The sequence below is a fragment of the Rhincodon typus genome, chromosome 48, assembly GCF_021869965.1.
Source record: "Rhincodon typus isolate 14 chromosome 48, sRhiTyp1.1, whole genome shotgun sequence".
Classification (NCBI taxonomy): domain Eukaryota; kingdom Metazoa; phylum Chordata; class Chondrichthyes; order Orectolobiformes; family Rhincodontidae; genus Rhincodon; species Rhincodon typus.
Genome location: NC_063379.1, coordinates 4,927,200 through 4,935,803, shown reverse-complemented (window position 1 = coordinate 4,935,803; position 8,604 = coordinate 4,927,200). Strand labels below are relative to the sequence as shown.

The 8,604-nt window shown below is 46.0% G+C and overlaps 1 long non-coding RNA gene across 1 annotated transcript in view; it reads right to left on the bottom strand.

Moving 5' to 3' along the window:
- LOC125487977 overlaps positions 1-8,604 on the bottom strand; it is an 11,704-nt gene that overhangs the window by 731 nt on the left and 2,369 nt on the right. Inside the window, exon 2 of the long non-coding RNA XR_007266182.1 lies at positions 536-621. This is a non-coding gene — a long non-coding RNA (uncharacterized LOC125487977). The remainder of the gene's footprint in view (positions 1-535; positions 622-8,604) is intronic.

Here is an 8,604-nt window from a genome sequence, read left to right as displayed (position 1 = left end):
GGGCCTTGTGTGACAGAGAGAGAGACAGCGGGATTAGGTGAGGGAGCTGGATTCACATCAGTACAGATACAGGCGGGGGGGGGGGCGAGGCGGCAGGGGAGAGAGAGGCGGAGTGACAGTGTGAGGGAGCTGGATTAACATCAGCCACCCTGGGCTCCCTCTAATTTTTCCTGTCACCGCACAGTGTCCTCTCAGGTCTGTACATAACATCAACTTCCTGAATCATCGATCAATTTTCCTCACGTCAATCGGTGTACACAGACTCGGCAAGTGGTTATGTAGCCCAGAAGGAACATAGGTAAGCAATTCAGTCAGTGATACAAGTCATTGTGGCTGAGAAAGGGGTGACTGAGTGCTGGAATTGATTTAATTCAGTAACACAGAGGGTACTGAGTAATGCGAGGCAGCAATCTCACTGTTTCTAAGAGATATAGAATAGTATCAGTCACGATCGTACGAAGCAGGCTCAAAGGGCCGGATAGCCTACCGCTGCTCCTACTTTCTAGTAATTGCTTCTATAATTGCTGCAACTTACGTTTTAAACGTCCTTTGAAGTGCAACTCGATGTGTCCCCTCTCAGTGCCATGTTCCACATTTTTCCAGGTATGCCAATTGGGTCAACTGAAAAACATCACAACAGCGACATTACAGGGACAGATCTTTGTGAAAGGAATGATTCACCTGGATTTGGTACAGTGTGATCTGTCAGTGCCAGCACTCTAACACACAGCAGGTAAAGGGGAATGGTTCCTTTCCATCTGGTACTGCACAGTCCCTGTGTATTTCAGTATTAGCTCCATCCGTGCACAGTAACATGCACAGTCACATATATCTCACTGTCAGGTCTTGTACAGAGCAGCACGGCAAGTCTGGATGGCATTCCTTTTGATGAGTTTTGCGAGTTGAGGGTCCTGATTTCACACATGGCGACGTGATATCATTGAGGATTTGGGGAGTCAGCTGGAGAGGGTTTGGAAGAGATTTACCAGGATGTTGCTGGGAATGGGGGGTTTGAATTATAAGGAGAGGCTGGATAGACTGGGACCTCTTTCACTTAAGCGTAGGAGGTTGAGAAGTCACCTTACAGAGGTTTATATAATCATGAGAGGTACAGATAGGATTAATGGTAGCTGTCTTTTCCGTTGGATGGGGGATTTCAAGACTAGGGGTCATATTTTGAAGGTGAGAGGAGACAGATTTTAAAAAAGACAAGGTGGGGGGGCAAATGTTTTTACACAGAGGGTGGTTCGCATGTGGAATGAACTTCCTGAGGAAGCAGTGGATGTGGGCACAGTTACAATGTTTAAAAGATATTTGGAACAGTACATGAATAGGGAAAGGTTTGGAGGGATATGGGCCAGGAGCAGGCAGGTGGAACTAGTTTAGTTTGGGATTACGTTGAGCATGAACTGGTTGGACTGAAGGGTCTGTTTCCGACTTGGCTGAGGGAGGGACAAGACTGGCAGCTCGATATTCTGATATACAGAATCTTTAGATGAAATGCGAGAGGTATAAAAGATGAGGTGGTGTCACAATATTGATCAAGAAGTCAATTACTGCAGGGAGGAAAGATATTTCTTAGAAGGTTCCTCAAATATCAGCAGGACTTAAAAAGAAAAAAAGGAGCAGTCACTTTACTGGGGGTGTCCTAAAGACTCACAGTTAGGGAGAAATGGAAGGGCAGATATGTAGGTGACTCTCAGAGATGAGTAAAAATAACAGGGCGATAACAGTAGGGGATTTCAACTTCCCAAATGTAACTGGGATAGAGAAAACATGAAAGGCTTAGAGGGCACAGAAAGTCCTGCTGGAGATGGGGTGGTACTGGACCTAATTTTAGGGAACGAAGACAGGCAAGTGATTGATGTGGCAGTGGGGGAGAATTTCAGTGACAGTGACCTTAACGCAGTAAGTTTTCTAAGGTCGTCATGGATAGTGACAAAGATGGTCCAGAAATAAAGGTTCTGAACTGGGGAAAGGTTGATTTTCATATAAGACTGGCAGAGATGGATTGGCAGCAGGAACATCCACATCAGAGCAGTGGGAGACATTCAGAAGGATAACAGAGAGGGAGCAGGAGCAAGATTTTCCTGTAAAGATGAAGGGTGGGACCAACAAATCCGGAGAACCCCAGAAATCAAGGCATCTGCAGGATTGGAGAAGGAAATAAATGAAGCTTATGGATTCTGAAGACACAATATTGGGATGCCTGAGAGGAGTACAAAGAGTGCAGGGGGTGGATTAAAAAGAGGAATTAGGAGAGCAAAAAGGCAACATGAAAAAACACTGGTGATAACGTTAAGGAAAATCCAAAGGCTTTTCACAAGTGCATTGGGGCAAGAGAACAACCAGGGGAAGTGATCTTTGAGTGCAGATTCATAGTTTGTTGAAAGTGGAGTCGCAGGTAGACAGGATAGTGAAGAAGGTGTTTGGTACGCTTGCCTTTATTGGTCAGTGCATTGAGTATCGGAGTTGTGGCTGTACAGGACATTGGTTAGGCCACTTTTGGAATACTGTGTTCAATCCTGGTCTCCCTGCTATAGGAAGGATGTTGTGAAACTTGATAGGGTTCAGAAAAGATTTACAAGGATGTTGCCAGGGTTGGAGGGTTTGAGCTACAGGGAGAGGCTGAAGCGATGGAACAATGGGTGAATAGTTAAGGTCTTTTTCCCAGGGTAGAGGAATCCAAAACTAGAGGGGCATAGATTTAAGGTGAGAAGGGAAAAATTGATAAGGGACCTAAGGGGTAACTTTTTCACACAGAGGGTATGGAATGAGCTGCCAGAGGAAGTGATGGAGGCTGGTACAATTACAACATTTAAAAGGCATCTGGATGGGTACATGGATAGGAAGGGTTGAGGGGGATATGGGCCAAATGCTGGCAAATGGGACCAGATTAATTTAGGATATCTGGTCAGCACAGACGAGTTACACCGAAGGAGTCTGTTTCCGTGCTGTACGGGTCTGTGACTCAATGACCCATTACAGTAAGTAAGTGAGTGATTGAACGAATAAGTGATCAGCCAGAAGACAGCTGTGGTTTAAATCAGTACTTTGCATCTGTATCCATTGTAGAGAAGGATGATGCAGGTATAGAAATCAGAAGGACAGTTACAAAGTTAGCACTGAAAGAAGAGATACGAATGGACTTCTCAGGCTTGAACTTGGATAAACCCTCAGCCCAGATGAGCTGTATCCCAGGCTGCTGCTGTGGCAGACACAGGAGGAGATTACAGGAACCCTGACAATAATTTCCGAATCTGGCTACAGGAGGGGTGCCAGAGGACTGGAGGACAGCTGACGTGGTACTCTAATTAAAGAAGATAAATGAGGCAACTGCAGCCCAGTGAGTCTGAATTCTGTGGCCGGGAAACTATGGGGATAAATTCTGAGGGGCAGAACTAATCTCTATGCGAAGAGGTGAGGATTAATCAAGGATAGTGGCTTTGTTGGGGGGAAATTTGTCGAGAAGGTGACTAGGTGTGAAGATGAGGGTAGAGCAGGTGATGTCGTCGACATAGACTTGTATAAGGCGTTTGACACAGACGGCAGACTGGTCAAGATCATCCAGGGCAAGTTGGATCCAAAATTGGTTTAGTGGCAGGAAGCAGGTGATGATGTTTGAAAGAGGGGATTTTGTGACTGTATCCTGTGGTGTACCACAGCCTTCGGTGCTAGCTCCCTCACTGTTTGTTGCCTACGTTAATGATCTAGATGTGGATCTAGGTACGGTCAGTAAATTTGTGGATGACACAACAATTGATGGTGTGCTAAATAGCGAGGTGAAATAGCAAGACTAAAAGGATGATATAAATAGGCTGGTCAGATGGTCTGAACAGGGACAAATGGAATTTAATCCTGGCAAATATGAGATGATGCACTTTGGGAGGAGTACCAAGGTGAGGGAGCACACACTCAATGGTAGGACCCTTTGAAATGCAGGGATCAGAGGGACCTTGGTGTAAGTGTCCATAGATCCTTGAAGACAACAGGACAAGGAGATAAGGTGGTTCAGAAGGCATATGGAATGCTTGCTTCTATTCATCAAAGCATTAAATACAAAAGCGAGGAGGTTATGATGGAGCTGGGTAAGATGCTAGTTAGGCCACAGCTGGAGTAGTGTGTGCAGTTCTGGTTGCCACCTAATAGCAATGATTAGATTGCACGAGCTGAAGAGATTCACCAACATGTTGACTGGGCCGGGATTGTTCAGCTGTGAAGACAGAGGCTGAGAATTCAATTGAGGTGGGCAAAACTCTGAGGGGCCAAGACAGAGCAGATAGAGAGAAGGATCAATATCAGAGGGTCCACTACATTGGCTGCCCACAATGTGGTCTCCTGTACACGGTGGGAGATGAGGTACAGGCTCGTGACTGCTTTGCAGAACACTTACATTCTGCCCACAAAATTGGCCCTGAGCTTCCGGTGGCCTGCCATTTCAACACCCCAACGCGTTCCCTGGCTAACATCTCTGTTTCAGACTTGCTGCAGAGTTCCAGCAAAGCTCAGCAGAAGCTGGAAAGTCAGCGCCTCATTTTCCGCTTGGAAACCCTGCAACCTTCAGGGCTCAATATTGAGTTCAATAATTCTAGGGCCTCAGCACTTTCTCCTGTGTCCTTACCCCAACCTCCAATCACCAGGCCTTGTCATCACATGGCCTGTTACTCACACATCAGCCACTCACAGTCCCCATTAGCAGCTATCCATTCTCCTAGGCTGATCGTTACCTATTCTTTCATCTGCCCAACTGTTTCTCTCTCTCTCTCTCTGGGCTACACCTACACCTATCATTTACTCCTTACCCCCACCCCACCTCCATCCCATCTTCAGCATGTACACCAACCTTTTCCCAGCTACAATCACTTCTGAAGAAGGGTCTCCGGACCCGAAATGTCAACTCTGCACTCTCCCCCACAGGTGCTGCCAGACCCACTGAGCTTTTCTGGCAATTTCTGATCCTTGTTTCAATATCGGGGTAGGGTACAGCTTTAAGGCAAGAAGCTGGAGGTTTAGAGGGGATTTGAGAAAAAAATATTTCCACCCACTGGGTTGAAAACATCTGGAATACTCTGCCTAAAAATGTGGCAGAGGTCAGAAGCCTCAAGACTTTTCAGTGTTATTTAGACAAATACTTAAAATGCCACGGCCTACAAGGTCAAGTGTTGGAAAATGGGACGAGCATTGACACTGTTTGATGACTGGCATAGACATGATGGCCTAAGGACCTCTTTGTAAAAGTTCTGACTCGAAAGAAGAGCGATTCTCTCCTGACTAGTACTGTACGGTCCATGTGTGCCTCATTGTCAGTTCCCTGACATGTGCGTTAACATGTGGATAAGGGGGAAACATTCACTCCTATATGGGACTGTACACTGTGCCCCTCTCTCTCTCTCTCTCTCAGGGTCAGCTTCTGTACAAATGCAGTAGCACACGCCATGTGTGGGTGTCTCAGCATCAACCACTAACCATGTCCAGAAACACAAGCTGGTGTAAAGGAATGATTCGCTCCAGCCTGATACTGAACGGTCCAGGTGACTGTGTCAGTTCCTGGGTACTAGGCAGTGGTTCGTTCCTATATGGGTCTGAACAGTCTGTGGGTCTCTCAATGTCAACTCTTGTGCATGTGCAAAGTCATATAGCGGGCAAAAGGAAGTGATTCACTCCCGACTGACACTGTACATTCCACGTGTTTCTCAGCATCAGCTTAAATACATGCACAGTGTGTAAAAGGGAACAATTTAGATGCTGGTATAGTACGGCCCATGTGACTTTCAGTGTCAGGTCCTGTACATGCGCAGTACCATACAGCAGATAAATGGGAGTAACACACAGTGGGCAAAAAGAAATGACTCACTCCTGTCTGGCCCTCGTGTCTCGCAGTTTCAGCTTCTAGAAACGTAGAACATAGTGACAGGAGCAGGCCATTTGGCCCTTCGAGCCTGCTGGACCATTCAGTGTGATCGTGGCTAATCATCCAACTCAGTATCCTTTTCCCACTTTCACCCCATACCCTTTGGCCCTGCAAAATATATCTATCTCCTTGAAAACATTGAATGTTTTGGCCTCAACCGCTTTCTGTGACAGAGAATTCCACAGGCTCCCCACTCCTTGGTGAAGACGTTTCTCCCCATCTTAGTCCTAAACGGCTGATTCCATACCCTTAGACTGTGAACCCACTGTTTCTGGACTCCCTGGTCATAGGGAACGTCCTTCCTGTGTTGACCCTATCTAGTTCTGTTCGAATTTTATCGGTTTCTATGAGATCACCCCTAATTCTTCTAAATTCCAAGAATAAAGTCCAAACCGATTCAGTCTCTCTTCACATATCAGTCCTGCCATCCTGAATCAGTCTGGTGATGTACAAAGAAGGAAGAGATTCACTCCCACTTGGTACCATACATTGTGTGTGTCTCAGTCTAAGCTCCTATACATGTACGATAAAATAGCAAGGAAAATGAGTCATCACTCCCATCTGTTACTGTATGGTCTGTGTCTTAGTTTCAGCTCCGGCACATGTACAATAACATAAACAGGGATAAAAGGAGTGACTCATTCTGGCTGGTACTATACAGTCTGTGTCTCTCTCGGTGTCAGCTCCCAACCATGTACAGTATGACAGCAGTTAAAGGTACAGCGATGAATTGATTATTTTACAGATTCAGTGATGCACTGATGATCAATTACTGAGTTCAATGGCTGATTCATTGGTATCAGTGACACATGGTTGATAATTCACTGGGTTCACTGATGGACTGTCTATTAATCGTAGTATTCAGTGATGGATTGTTGATGATTCCCCTAAGTTCAGAACTGGGTTACTTATAAATCATATGGTTTAGTGATAGACTGTCAATGCAACACTGTATTCAGTCCATGCATTGTTGATCGTTCACTCGGTTAAGTCCTGATTTGCCTTTCCAAAATGCAGCACCTCACATTTATCTAAATTAAACTCCATCTGCCACTATAATTACACAGTGTGGAGCTGGAGCAATACAGGCCAGGCAGCATCAGAGCAGCAGGAAAGCTGACGTTTCGGGTCGGGACCCTTCTTCAGAAATGGGGGAGGGGAAGGGGGCTCTGAAATAAATGGGGGGGGGGGGGGGTGGGGGGGGGAAAGGAGGGGGGGGTTAGGGGGGGGGGGAGGGGGGGGATGGCGTTGGTCGTGGGATGAGGTCGGGGGTTGGGGAGATTTTGAAGCTGGTAAAGTCCACATTGAGACCATTGGGTTGTAGGCTCCCAAGGCGGAATATGAGGTCCTGCTGCCCATTGGCCCATCGGATCAAGATCCCATTGTACTCTGAAGTAACCATCTTTGCTGTCTACTACACCTCCAATTTTAGTGTCATCTTCAGACTTACTAACCACACCTCCTATGTTCACATCCAAATCATTTATATAGATGACAAAAAGCAATGGACCCAGCACCGATCCTTGTAGCATACCGTCAGTCACAGGCCTCCAGTCTGAAAAGCAACCCTCCCCACCACCCTCTGTCTTCTACCTTCGAGCCAATTCTGTATCTAAGTGGCTAATTCTCCCTGTATTCCGTGTGATCTAACTTTGCTAACCAGTCTACCATGAGCAACCTTGTCGAGTGCCTTACTGAAGTCCATATAGACATCATCGCTCTGCCCTCATCAATCCTCTTTGTTACTTATTCAAAAAAGTCAATCAAGTTAGTGAGACGTGATTTCCCGTGCACACAGCCATATTGACTATCCCTAATCAGTCCTTGCTTTTCCAAATACAGTCGTTTCTGATATAACGCGATAGTTCCGTTCTCGTGTGATCTCGCGTTATATGAAAATCACACAAACAGCCGTGCTATTTAAACCAATGGGGCCAGAATCGCATTATAGCCAACATGGGTAAGGAAAGTTCGCATTCTATAAACAGCAGCCTAAATTTTTCAATTGTGTTAAAGCCAATTTGCATTATAGCAGAACTGACTGTACATGTAAATCCTGTCCATCAGGATTCCCTCCACCACCGATGTCAGGCTCACCGGTCTATAGTTCTCTGGCTTTTCCTTACCACCTTTCTTAAACAGTGGCACCATGTTAGCCAACCTCCAGTCTTCCAGCACCTCACCTGTGGCTACTGATGATACAGATGTCTCAGTAAGGAGCCCAGCAATCTCTTCCCCAGCTTCCCACAGAGTTCTAGGCTACACCTGATCAGGTCCCGGGGATTTATCCACCTTTATACGTTTCAAGACATCCAGCTACTCCTCCTCTGTAATGAGGACATTTTTCAAGATGTCACTATTTATTTCCCCACGTCCTCTATTTTCCATATCCTTCTCCACAGTAAACACTGATGCAAAATACTCATTTAGTATCTCCGCCATCTCCTACAGGACGTTGGTTCGGCCACTTTTGATATACTGTATTCAATTCTGGTCTCCCTGCTATAGGAAGGATGTTGTGAAACTTGAAAAGGTTCAGAAAAGATTTACAAGGATGTTGCCAGGCCTGGAGGGTTTGAGCTGTAGGGAGAGGCTGAATAGGCTGGGGCTATTTTCCTTGGAAAGCTGGAGGCTGAGGGGTGAACTTTATAGAAGTTTATAAAATCATGAGGGGCATGGGTAGGGTGAATAGC